We start from the raw sequence: 12955 nt of genomic DNA on the forward strand, positions 1-12955 counted from the left end.
TGATGCAGCAGGCTGGACCACCACATCGGAGCCACAGTTCTCCCAGGCCGCTTTATGGTGGCGCAGCATATGTTGATGCAGGGCCGTGGTGCCAATATTGGGACCCTGGCCACACTTCACCTTCTGCCGACACATCTTGCATGTGGCTATGTTAACCTCCTCTGGATGCGTGATGAAAAACTGCCATACCGCCGAGTAGCTGATTTTCCCACCAACAGTCTGCACTAATTGACTGCTACTGCCACCATCTCCGGGAACCCCCGTTCCACTACCTCCCAGGAATGTAAACTGCTGCAAAGCAGTTGGTCTTCCAGGGGACGTTTGGCTCCAGAATTTCCACTTCTGCCACCATGCTGACTGCAAACCATGCTACCACCTTGCTGGCTAAGCTGCTGCCTCACGGGCAACCTGCAACCCTCTTCTTCTGGGTGATGATGAAGCGTCATCTGCACCCAGCTCCCAATTGCTATCTGCTTCATCATCAAGTGTCTGCACGTCACTGATTTCCTCCTCCGGTTTCTCAACAGTGTCTGCTTCAGGACCCTGAACACTGGCAACACCGCCTCCCACGTCACTCCCCACATTACTACCTGCCCGCCTAGCTTTGGAAGCGGCGGATGTCTCCTCCACTTCTTGGATAGGAAGTAGCAGCTGACTGTCCTTTATTAGAACGTCCTCACTGAATAGTGGAGCTGAACCCACAGAATAAGATACTTGTGTAGGGGAGGGAACAGCATAGCACAGAGGCCTCTGCCACTCCTCTGTGCATGTCCTGGCACTTCTCTGCCCGGCATACTTAGTGCGTATATGAGGGGAGTTCAATACGCTTCACTACATTTAAAACAGTATTTGTCTAGAACAGCAGCAGGTGTGTACTTTTGGCTGGCCTTTTACAGTAACTAGGCTCTTAAGACTTTATCTGGAACAAAATGGTACAGCACTTAGATGTGGTATGCACTTATGAGGGCAGTAAAATGTGCTCCACTACACTTAACATTATTTGTCTAGAACAGCAGCAGGTGTGTATTTTTGGCTGTTCTTTCACAGTATCTAGGCCCTTGAGAGTTTAACAGGTACAAAATAGTACACCACTTACTTACTATAGGTATAGGTATGCGGTATGCACTTATGAGGTGAGAAAAATGCACTACAGTGCACTTAAAGTATTTTTGCACAACACCAGCAATAGACACCAGTGCTGCAGCACACAGTTGCTGTGTACTACACCCAAAATTGCACTCTCTCTCAATCTCACTTCCTTCCCCATCAGTGCTTCTAGGCAGGATTTATGCTCGAGCTGAATCGCTGCTGTTCTTCTTTTCATCACACTGCTCTCTGTAATAGAACACTGTAGACAGTGACTGGGAGGTGAATCGCTGCAGTAAAAATGCTTTTCTGTGAAAGACACACTGCTCTCTGTCCATCTGTGCAACAGAACGCTGACTTGACTAGGAGGTGAATCGCTGCTGGAAAAAGCTTTTCTGGCGCTGTCTATATCAATCTCTCTGCAGTGAAAGGATGAAGTGACCGGCCGCAACATGGCTGCTGATTATATAGGGCTGTGAAATCACAGGGGTGAATGGCTGCTGATAGGCTGCATGTGATTCAGGGTCATCCTGCCTAACCTTGTTCCCGCCTTCCCAGGATTCCTTGCCCCATGTCCTTACATGTGGATCCGCCATTTTAGATGCCCTGGACCGCACAAAATGGAGTTTAATGCAGTGATTGGCTGATAGAATTACAGCGATATTCGCATTAGTTTTGAATCAAATTTTTCCTGAAATTCTTAAATTCGGATTCATCAGATACGATTCGCTCATCTTTAGTTATCTGACAGTCAGTAGCAAATCTGCACAATTTAGAGTAGATTTTCATTGCAGGTAGGATGTGGATTTCCCACAAGCAAAATAATAAAATCTGTATGTGAAAGCACTCTATGAAAGCACGCTAAGGGTCCATGACAGAGAGATCTCCACTCAGATAAAGTCTGGGCAGAAAACCCAAGGATAGCTGGTGCAAGGACTTCAGGGGCATTGCTAGACCCTATATCCAGATACGCATTTGCTCAATATTCGGCCACAAGAATGAACTTTTTTATTCTTTTAGTGGGGGGGGGGGGTATTCCAGAGACAGAAAGCCCTGCTGCTGAAATTAGGCGTGCAATGCATAGCAGAATCAGATTGAGAGTAATGGATTTCCACTCTAGAATCCATGCACACTATAGATTTTCAAAAGGGGTTTCTCAGTTTAGCTTAGAAAACCCACTTTTACACTCTCCATTAACCTGTTGTTAAGGGCGTAGAGCATACCTGGACGCCCTGGTCCAGTTACCAGGGTTTAAAAAGCATGCTCACCAGCTGAGCACACTTCAAACCCAGTGGGTTCCAACTGCCATCAGCAGCCAAGAGCCAGGGTTAATGCGGGGCATCACTGATCGGGCCAATGGCAGGCATTAACCACTTAGATGTCACGATCAAAGTTTATTGCGGCATCTAAAATTAAAGTGAAACGATCCCGGCAGCTCAGCGGAGCTGATCGGGACCATCTCGATGAAATCGTGATGTCCTCATCAGCTGGGAGGATGGCGGGAGGGCCCTTACCTGCTTCCTCGCTGTCTGATCAGTGGTCTGATGCTCCCAGCAAGTCATGTAGGCTGGAGCAGCAGAGCACAGATAACACTGATCAATGCTATGCTATGGCAATGCATGGAACAGTGTATGCAGTCAACTTTTATTATGCCTAATAAACGTTTAAATACCCCTGCAGTTCCCATTTTTTAAAATAAAATAACGTAATCAAAAATAAACACACACATGTGGTATCAGCACGTGCGTAGAAGTCCAAACTATTAAAATATAAAATGTTAATTAAACCGCACGGTCGATTGTGTACATGTAAAAAAATACTTCAGTCCAAAAATTATGCATTTTGTGTCACTTTATTTTCCATTTAAAAAAAAAATTCAAAAAAAAGTGATCAAAAAGTCCCACCCCCCGCAAAAAAAATAAATAAATAAAAAAAAAAAAAAAAAATGATTGTACTGATAAAAGCTTCAGATCCCAGCACAAAAAAAATGTAGTTATATATTTTTTTAAGTAGTGAAATGAAATAAAACCTATATAAATTAGGTGTTGTGCACAGTGGCAGGATTCCAACGATCTAACATCTTATCCCCTATGCCTTGGGTAGGGGATAAGATGTTTTTAGCGAAGTACCCCTTTAAGGCCAAAATGGTCTGAGTCCTTAAGGGGTTAAAATGGTTGTCTGGAAAACCAATTTTTAAATACCATGAGGGACATTTATCAATGTTTGCTTATGTATTCCTTTTTTCTAGTACTTTTTTCTTTGCTTTTTTTTTGCTTATGTGTGACTTATTTATCAACTGGTTTCAGCCTGTTGATAATTTTCTTTCACATAAGCAATTTTCTTTTTTGACTTTGGTAGTAGCTTTTTCTGCTCCACGTTTGAGCAGAAGTAAATTTAGTCAATTTTTAACCTTGTTGCAACTTTTTTTTGCGCAATTGTGACTGTCGCAGTTAATAAATACCAGACTACCCGTAGTCCATTTGAAAATTACTGCGTAGTTAAGTTTTGAAAAACTTTTATTAAAAATTTTATTTTATAAAAAAATAATTAAACACTCTTAGTTCTCACAGTTGACTTTTTATTGCAATCTTTTGATTGCTTTTAATGTTCAGTGCTATACATAGGTATAGCACTGATCAATGTTAACGGCGATCTACTTCTCTGGACTACTAGAAGGCCGACCAGAGGAGAAAATCACAGCCGACAGCAGGGAGCATGTAAGTAAAGGTCCAGTGGCCATCTTGATTCATCAGAACCCCACGATTTCACTGTGGGTAATCTGATGAATCCCCCAAGGACCACAGATACTTCAGATGCCATGATCGGCATTGATCATGGCATCTGAAGGGTAAATGATGGGCCTCAGCATGATCCCTGATGTCCTTAAACTTTTCAAGATGGGTGGTGACCATGGGGCCATTTTGAAGTCGGTCATTTTGAATTCAACTTTTGTTTTTTCAATAGGAAGAGGGTCATGTGACACACACTTATTGGGAATTTCACAAGAACAACAATGATGTGCTTGGTTTTAACGTAACTTTATTCTTTTATGAGTTATTTACAAGTTTCTGACCCCTTATAAAATATGTTCAATGTGCTGCCCATTGTGGTGGATTGTCAATGCAACCCTCTTCACACACTGATAGCAACACCGAAGAAATGCTAGCACAGGCTTCCAGTATCCGTAGTTTCAGGTGCTGCAGAATGGGCAAAACAAAAATTGGAACAGGACCCTCAGTTTACACAGAAGATTTTGTTCAATGATGAGGCAAACTTTTATGTGAATGGTGAAGTTACACAAAACCACTGCTATTGGTCTGACACTAACCCACATTGGATAGATCCCTCCAAGACTGTTGGAACACAAAAATTGATGGTATGGTGTGGTATATGTGGTACAAAGATAGTGGGGCCATTCTTCATCAATGGAAACCTCAAGGCCACTGGATATGCGAAATTGCTACATGATGATACGTTTCCTTCTTTATGCACTGAAGCTGGCACGTTCCCTGAGTTTTTCCAGCAAGATGGTGCACCACCACATTATGGGCGTCAGGTCCGAGCATTCCTAGATGAACAGTTTCCTGGAAAGTGGATTGGTCATCGTGGGCCAGTTGAATGGCCCCCAAGGTCTCCCGATCTGACCCCCTTAGACTTATCTTTGGGGTCATCTGAAGGCAATTGTCTATGCTGTGCAGATACGAGATGTGCAGCACCTGAAACTACGGATACTGGAAGCCTGTGCTAGCATTTCTCCTGCGGTGATGCTATCAGTGTGTGAAGAGTGGGAGAAGAGGGTTGCATTGACAATCCAACACAACGGGCAGAACATTGAACACATTTTATAAAGTGGTCAGAAACTTGTAAATAACTCATGAAAGAATAAAGTTACGTTAAAACAAGCACATCATTGTTTTTCTTGTGAAATTCCCAATAAGTTTGTTTTCACATGACCCTCTTCCTATTGAAAAAACATAAGTTGGATTCAAAATGGCCAACTTCAAAATGGCTGCCATGGTCACCACCCATCTTGAAAAGTTTCCCCCCTCACATATACTAATGTGCCACAAACAGGAAGTTTATATCACCAACCATTCCCATTATATTAAAGGGGTACTACCGTGGAAAACTTTTTTTTTTTAAATCAACTGGTGCCAGAAAGTTAAACAGATTTGTAAATCACTTCTATTAAAAATAAATCTTTATCCTTCCAGTACTTTATAGGGTCTGTATACTAAAGAGAAATCCAAAAAAGAGAAATGCATTTCCTCTCATGTCATGACCACAGTGCTCTCTACTGACCTCTGCTGTCAATTTTAGGAACTGTCGAGAGAAGCACATGTTTGCTATGGGGATTTTCTCCAGTTTCTAGGTTAGCAGAGAGTACTGTGGTCAGGACTAGAGATGATCGAATCGAAGTTGCCGAACCCGAATTCCTTACAAATTTCATGAAAAATCTGATTTGCAACAAATACGAATATCGCCACAATTCTATCGCGCAAATCGCTTCATTAAACTCCATTTTACAGCATTCCAGGCTATTGGGGACCTAAGATGGCGGATCCACATGTGAGTATATGGGGCAGGGGATTATGGGAGGGCAGGAATGAAGGTAGGCGGGCTGACCCTGAATCACATGCGAGATGCAGCCTATCAGTGTTCACTGACCCCTGTGATGTCACAGTCCCTATATAATCGGCGGCCATCTTGCCTCTCTTCATTTCATCTATGCACTCAGATGGAGAGGACGGGACTGCGTGTGTGTGAAGAGCTCATACCACAGCGTTACACTGCAACTGCTGCTCACATCATCATTAGGAAAAGGCAGGAGTGCAGAGTGCTGTGCTGTTACAATGAGAAGGATCATTGATTGCTAAACCTCCTATTCACGTTATTGAGCATTGCAGCAGAGAGGGGCAGATAGTGGTCAGCTGCCTCATATAGATCTCCAAGCTGCCTGAACTTTCTGAAGCATCTTATCTCCTCATTGTTCAGCCCAATTGAGTTTATTTTTATTTGCTCCACAAAACTTCTGCTGCTCAGAATTGTGTGAGTGCAATTTAGGGTTTAATCCCTGGATTTTTTTTTTTTTTTTGTGGTGCTGCACTGTTGGATCCTGCTGCTGTTCAGAAATACGTGATTGTTCAGTGGACTGTAGTGCATTTGCACCATTTTGTACCTGTTAATCTGTCAAGGGGCTGGCTACATACTGTGCAAGTCCAAACAATACTATTCACCCTTGAGGCAGCAAGGCGGTAGCACGGTTGGCAGTCAGCGTGGTGGCAGTAGTGGAAATTCAGGAGCCAAACGTGCCCGGGGGAGACCACCTGCTTTGCGGCAGCCTACCTTTCCGGGAGGTAGGGGAACAGAGGTTCCTGGAGACGGCGCCAGTAGCAGACAATTGGTGCTGACTGTGGGTGGGAAAATCAGCTACTCGGCGGTGTGGAAGTTTTTCATAAGGCATCTGGAGGAGGTTCACATAGCCACATGCAAGATCTGTCGGCAGAAGGTGAAGCGTGGCCAGGGTCCCAATGTCGGCACCATGGCCCTGCGTCAACACATGCTTCGCCACCATAAAGCGGCCTGGGAGAACCGTGGCTCTGATGTGGCCCAGCCTGCTGCATCAACCAGTGGCCATCTGCTCCCTCCTTCATCCAGCCAAGGCTCCATCACCTCAGCTGAAGGGAGCTGTGTGTCAAACCCTCCTTCTGTCGCTCCTGCTTCTCCCGTTTTTAGTCAGCCATTCCGCCAACAATCCATTGGCGAAGCCATGTCCAAAAGACAATAGTATGCACCCACTCATCCAACGGCGCAGAAGTTGAATGTGCTCCTGTCCAAGTTGCTGGTGTTGCAGTCCCTCCCTTTTCAAGTGGTGGACTCTGCAGCTTTCAGAGAATTGATGGCTTGTGTCGAGCCGAGGTGGAGAGTCCCAAGCAGTCATTTCTTTGCGAAGAAGGCAGTACCATCCCTGCATAAGTTTGTACAAGAGAAGGTGGGCCAGTCCTAGAGCCTGTCAGTGTGTTCAAAAGTGCAAGGCAGTGCCGACGTGTGGAGCTGTAACTACGGGCAAGGACAATACATGTCTTTTACGGCCCACTGGGTAAATGTGGTTCCTGCACAGCCACAACAGCAACTTGGACAGGTCACACCGCTTCCCCCTCCACGCACTCGCTCCCAGGCAGTTGGTCCTGTTACAGTGTGCAACGCCGCCTCCTCATGCTCCACCGTGTCCTCGGCCTCCACTGCACCTCCAAATCTCGGTGGCCATTCATTGTACCATTTGTGTAGGGCACGGTGGTGTAAAGCGGTCCTACACATGGTTTGCCTTGGCGAACGGAGTCACACAGGGGAGGGACTGCTAAAGTTCATTCGTAAAGAAATCTGAGTATGGCTTACTCCACGAAATCTGGAAATGGGAACCATGGTGACAGACAACGGGAAGAACATAGTGTCCACGCTGCGACAAGGAAGTGTGAAACATGCACCCTGCATGGCACACTTGTTAAATCTGATGGTCAAGCACTTCAAGTGTTCACCCCATTTGCAAAACATCCTGAAAATGGCAAGGAAACTGCATGCACTTCAGCCACTCGTACACCGCCAAGCACACCTTCCTTGAGCTGCAGCATCAGAACGGTATCCCACAACACAGTCTTATTTGTGACGTTGCCACACGTTGGAATTCCTGCCGTTTGCTGAGGCCCTTTGAGGAAGCCACATTATTTGTTAGTCGCCTGGATTACGCCATAAACTACGTAATTCCACTCCTACATTTCCTACAACAAAATGATTGAAACCATGGCTGGTCACGGCAATTGAGACGTTGTGCCTACATCACAAGGCTACATGAGCCCTGTGGGGGCTGAACTGGAGGAGGAGGAGGAGGAGGATGAGGGGCAGAGCGGAGCACAGTTTAGGTTGGATGAGATGGCCGGTGTTTCTAGTCTTCGGACAGGAGAGGAGGAGCAGGAGCAGCCAGAGGAGCTGGAGGGTTATGAGGAAGTTGAGACAGAGGACCCAGACACACCGTGGCAGTATGCAGTGGAGATGGAGGCAGGTAGTCCCTCCGAGTCACTGGCGCAAATGGCACGATGCATGCTCAGTTGCTTGCGTAGTGACCCCCGAATTGTCAAAATTCATCACCGGGATGACTTCTGGATCTCCACCTTATTAGACCCTCGCTACCGTCCCAAAATGGGGGCCTTTTTTACACCCACTGAGAGGGAGGACAAACTGACCTACTACAGAGAGATTCTACGTTGTCAGTTGGCTGATGCCCATCGGCCACGTGGTCCATCCACTCGCAGGTCTGACTCGGGGGGCCCTCTGCGCTCACCTTCCACTGCCACGGCTGCTGGGGAGGGTAGGGGTGGCAGGAGCAGTACCAGCTCAATCAGCAGCAGCCTGAGTCTACAGTCGCTGATGAGTAGCTTTCTTCACCCGCATAGTGAAGCAACTCATCAGCAGCAGGTAGACATGGAGCAGGACCTGAACCAGCAGGTGGTGGCATACCTTCACATGGCCATGACAACAACCATTGAAGATCCGCTGGACTTCAGGGCAGCCAAACTTTATTTATGGCCACAACTAGCAGAGTTTGCCTTGGAAAAGCTGTCCTGCCCGGCCAGTAGTGTGCCATCAGAGCGGGTGTTTAGTGCGGCCGGGGCCATAGTCACCCCAAGGCGAACTCGTCTGTACACTAAAAATGTGGAGAGACTGACGTTTGTCAAGATGAATCAGGGATGGATCAGCCAGGATTTCCAGCCACCAATGACAGATGGGTCTGAGTAGATTGACCATGCTCCTACAATATTTTCTCTATTATGGTTGGTTATGAAACCCTCTGGGGCAGACCTGGGCATTGTACGACACGCTTGTCACATACGGCCCTTTGATTGGCTCTGACCGGCCCGCGCTGATTGGGGGACAACTATGCTGCCTAATCTGGGGGGACATCTATGCTGCCTAATCTGGGGGGACATCTATGCTGCCTAATCTGGGGGGACATCTATGCTGCCTAATCTGGGGGGACATCTATGCTGCCTAATCTGGGGGGACATCTATGCTGCCTAATCTGGGGGGACAATTATGCTGCCTAATCTGGGGGACAATTATGCTGCCTAATCTGGGTGTCAACTATGCTCCTAATATGGGGGAAACTGATGCTTCTGGCCTTGGGCCTGTAATTTTTTTAAGTTTAGCAGTAGCTAAATACATGCTTAATGCAAATGTAAACATTGATCTTTAAATGTAAGGGGTTATGATACTGTCAGGATTTGGCAGGCTGGGGGTGGATCCTCTGTGTCAGAGAGGGATTGGCGTGGACCGTGTCGGTGGACCGGTTCTAAGTTGCTACTGGTTTTCACCAGAGCCCGCCGCAAAGCGGGATGGTCTTGCAGCGGCGGTAGTTGTGAAGCCTTGGTGTGTACTCTTGAATCAGCCAACTCCAGGCTGTGTCCTTCATGCAATATATGGGTTACTGATGCCGCAGAGGTGGGGACTGTTTCTGTGAATTTCAAAATTTATAGCGGGTGCAGCCTATTAGAAATCTTTGTGAAACATTTCTCAAGGTCTTTTTTTTTTTTTTTTTTTGGGGGGGGGGGGGGGGGATCGTGAAGCCCTGTTGTGTACTGGTGCATCAGCTCCAGGCTGTGTCCTTGAGCCAATATATGGGTTACTGATGCCGCTTTGGGGGGGGCCTGGGTCTGTGAATTTCTATTTTTTTTGGATAACGGGTGCTACCTATGAGAAATCTTGGTCATAAATTTCTAATTGTGTTGTTTTTTGGTGGGGATTGTGAAGCCCTGGTGTGTACCGGTGCATCAGCCAACTCCAGGCTGTGTCCTTCAGGCAATATATGGGTTACTGATGCCGCAGAGGTGGGGCCTGGGTCTAGGAATTTCAAATTTTTGGATAGCGGGTGCTACCTATGAGAAATCTTTGTCAAAAACTTCTCATATTGGTGTGTAGTGTACTAGTGCATCAGCCAACTCCACGCTGTGCCATTCAGCCACTTAATGGTATCCTCTTGCTGTCAACACCTCCACGCTGTCATTCAGTCACTATATTGTCTCCTGATACTGATGCCACCACCAGGCTCTGTCATTGTGCTGCTGTGCGGCAGTGATTCTAAGAGCGATGCCGGTAATCTGCATGTTATTCTGAATAACAGTATTATTTCACTACCCCAGCACACTCCATATGCGTTTTAGGACACAGCAAAGTGTTCTATACCCCTATAGAGGCTGTATGTAGGCTAGAAATAGCCTTATTTAATATTGATTTGCCGCGAACAAATTCGGATCGAAACAAACTTTTTCAGAAAATTCGGTGAATCGGCCAAATCGAATTTTTGAAAAGTTCGCTCATCTCTAGTCAGGACATCACAGGAAATAGATTTCTTTTTTGGATTTCTCTTTAGTATACAGCCCCTAAAAAGTACTGGAAGGATTAAGATTTAATAGAAGTGATTTACTGTTTAACTTTCTGGCACCAGTTGATTTATAAAAAAAAATAAAAAAAAATAAAAAAAATAAATAAATAAAGGTTTCTACGGTAGTACCCCTTTAAGGTGTATCCATATAAATGGCCCACCCTGTACAATAAGGTTAGTGCGGGACTGTACCTGCACACCTTTAATACTGCTATGTGCATTCAACAGTTTTATTTAGACCCTGATTGATTAGGGTAAGTTTAATTGATTTACCTCTGGGTTATATACACACTAACATTGGTGGTGTTTTTTTTATTCACATTATCAATACATGTTTATATTTTAGGTATTTCTCTTGCATCATTAGTTTGGTTGCACTTTTAATCACCCTAGAACCAGTTTGGTTTTTCATACTATAATTTCTGGGTGTATGCCGGACTTGTTATCAGTTTTAAACACTGAACATTTGTCTGTTAGTGTTTAATGCCTTGTGTCTAAAGCCCTTTAAACTATAATAAAATGATCACAGCTGCTTTTTTGAAAACTTTGTACTTTTTACTATAAAGTTTTGTCCTACAGAGGTACCAAGACACCAGTTAACATGGGGCTTTGAGGGCTGAAAGGTTAATCTTATTCATCTTTTCAAAGCAACTAGAGAGCTAAAAAGAGAGGGCTCGATAGACATGGATAATGAAGCAGAAAAATGCGTAGGAGGGGGCACTCAAAGAGAAAAGGCATAAATGCCAGCTACTCTACTATGAATCTAGCCCAGATCAAATAGTTATATAGTGCAGGACAAAGTGAACCAGTAATGCTAAAAATACACAGAAAAGGCTGCAATGGAATGGATCATATACACAAGGATTACCGGCAACTAGTTCTGAGCAGTATTTATCAAGCAAATGTTGCGTAATCCAAGAGGCATGATGCGACTTTCCTCTCCATAGAATTTAATTGAAGCGATTTACCCCTGCTGGATGATTGTGCCAATTACTTCTATGGAGTGTAATAGCTGGGTTGGAAACATTGGGCAGTACACCTCAGGCAACAATGAAGGAACCATATATATCTGTGCAGCAGTTGTGTGGTCTAAATCTATATCTTCCTTAGAGACTATCAAATCACAACCACAAGAATTTAATACAGACATGTCTAAAATAGAAACAGTAATAGTCCTTACGTATGTTGTATAAGAACCAAAATAGTAGTCATATGATCATCCATCACAAAAGTTCCCAGCTTCCCCAAAAGCCACATAACCCTATGTAGTTAAACTTAAGACACATACGGAAGTCACATACATTTTCAGCTGGGATCTGCAGCACATTGCAGTATAATCAGTCAGAATACATGACATTGCAGAAGAAATACTTGTTGTATAGAATGATCCAAAAAACAGTATTTTATATATAATCAATACAAGCAGAGAGCAAGAAGTCAAATTTTACCGCATAGCAATCAGCTGTAAAATCAAGATACAGAAACAACAAGACCCTATGCATCTGACTCATGTTGGGAAAAGGTAATCTACCAGTTGAAAGCAACCTAAATACATTGAACCTTTAAATTAATACACATGCATCAATAACACTGTAGCAAACACTAAAATTATAGCTTTCACAATATTTACCATATACTGTTTACTACAAATCTAAAATACATATTCTAGATGAAGTCACATCCACCTATGCATTCATTTTAGGTCACCTAGAGTATTGATTGGCAATCATGTAAAATATTACAAGGTGCTAAGACATTGGGCTCCTGCTCACCATGCTGGACGGGTGGCTGTTTCCTCTAGGGTCTCCAGAGACTTGCACTTTACCATCCTATTACTTTCAGCATGACCATTCAATCTGTTCTTCTTCACTCAGCATTATCTCCATCACCTCCTGCCCTAAATCTACATCCAGTCCTTATCCCATGGTAAAAAGCCACTTGTGCTGAGCTCTCCTTCATAGTCCAGATTATAATGTAACCTATATTAAGTAGCGTGATTCTCTCTAGTTCTGTATATTACGAGACCCCCACATCCCTAGCTCTCCTGTGCTGCATGTAAGCTGTCTATGGTGGTACCTTAGCTGCACGTTCGCTTGTGTGGATGTGTCTCTATGTGACCTCTTCTCCAGTCTGCAGCCCAGACCCTGCTAGAATATAGCTAACCAATCACTGCTTGTAGGGGCGGGTTTCCATCAAGGAATTCTTAACCCCCTCATGACCAACCACAGTTAATAACATGTTGAAAATCTCAAGTCCCAAGACCCACGTGAAAAAATATTAGGTTACTGCATAAGCAGCAATTTCAGAACATATTTCGGAAAGCTGTATTTTCCTTTATGTAGAGCTCTAGCAAGGATTTCAAATTTGTCACAAAGCTAGCTAAGGTAAAGTGACATGTTGAATTGCCCATTAGCTATGTCCCTGTTGAAAGCAAGC

General features: G+C 44.5%; 1 protein-coding gene across 2 annotated transcripts in view; it reads right to left on the reverse strand.

The window, feature by feature from the left end:
• The window catches only part of FMN1 (formin 1), a 529863-nt gene extending 517223 nt beyond the window's left edge, over positions 1 to 12640 (reverse strand). The window contains exon 1 of one of the 2 annotated variants that reach the window (XM_056545728.1): positions 12596 to 12640. The gene's annotated coding sequence lies outside the window, so the exon portion shown is untranslated. Of the gene's footprint in view, positions 1 to 12291 lie in introns of both variants that reach the window. The other variant, XM_056545726.1, reaches the window with a different exon arrangement.
• Positions 12641 to 12955: the final 315 nt, after the last annotated feature.

Source organism: Hyla sarda, chromosome 11, assembly GCF_029499605.1.
Source record: "Hyla sarda isolate aHylSar1 chromosome 11, aHylSar1.hap1, whole genome shotgun sequence".
In the NCBI taxonomy this organism is placed as follows: Eukaryota; Metazoa; Chordata; class Amphibia; order Anura; family Hylidae; genus Hyla; species Hyla sarda.